This window comes from Galeopterus variegatus, unplaced genomic scaffold (genome assembly GCF_000696425.1).
Source record: "Galeopterus variegatus unplaced genomic scaffold, G_variegatus-3.0.2 Scaffold29075, whole genome shotgun sequence".
Taxonomy (NCBI): Eukaryota; Metazoa; Chordata; class Mammalia; order Dermoptera; family Cynocephalidae; genus Galeopterus; species Galeopterus variegatus.
In genome coordinates this window covers 6,841-7,634 of record NW_007755186.1, presented here as the reverse complement: position 1 = coordinate 7,634, position 794 = coordinate 6,841, and positions in this window count along the sequence as shown.

Below are 794 nucleotides of genomic sequence, written 5' to 3'. Positions count from 1 at the left end.
CTTCTGTCTCTCCAGAGACCTGGTAGATCTGGGTTGTGTAGAAACTCTGATCTGGGCCTGAGTTTTTTATCATACTGCACCCCATGCAAGTCTGCATTCACGACCAGTCTCCTCTGAGTGGTCCTGTGCTGATCAGGGAGAAGATTGGCTGTCTTTCCTGAGTCCCAGTGTTCTCCTGGTGGGTCTGTTTCCCCCACTGCCCATGTTCCAAACACTTCCCATGAGACAGGACCTGCACCAGTCCCTTGCAATGACTCATCGGCCTCTGAATGGCTCCTTTTTCAGTTGTCTGGCTCCACGCTCCTGCGTAGGACCACAGGAACCGTATGAGTTGTCTTGCTGTCCTAGGGGCCACCAAGGCCCTCTTCTCCTCTGCCACCTCCATGTAACTCCATCTGAAGGGCACAGCTGCAGCTTCTGCTGACTCCTGCTCCATGCACTCTGCAGCTGGAGCCTTAAAGCAGCTGTGGCCCAAATGCTCAGAGCAGTTTTTCTCTCTCTCATCGTGGTTTCTCCCACCTTCATGAACTCCGTAGGTCTCTCCTTCTCTTCGCCTGAGCTCCAGCGGCCCCAGCTTGGCTGATGTTACATTTTTATAGTTGTAAATTCGTTGATTTGTGGGAGAGAGTGACACTGGGGACCATCTATTCTGCCATCTTGACCAAAACTCGGACACAAATAATTTTCAAATGTAGCATATTGAATCTAGCAAAATGAAAAGACTAATAGGCTAAGGTACCATGTCCAAAGTATGGTTTATTTCAAGAATAAATGTTTTATCATTTAAAAATCAA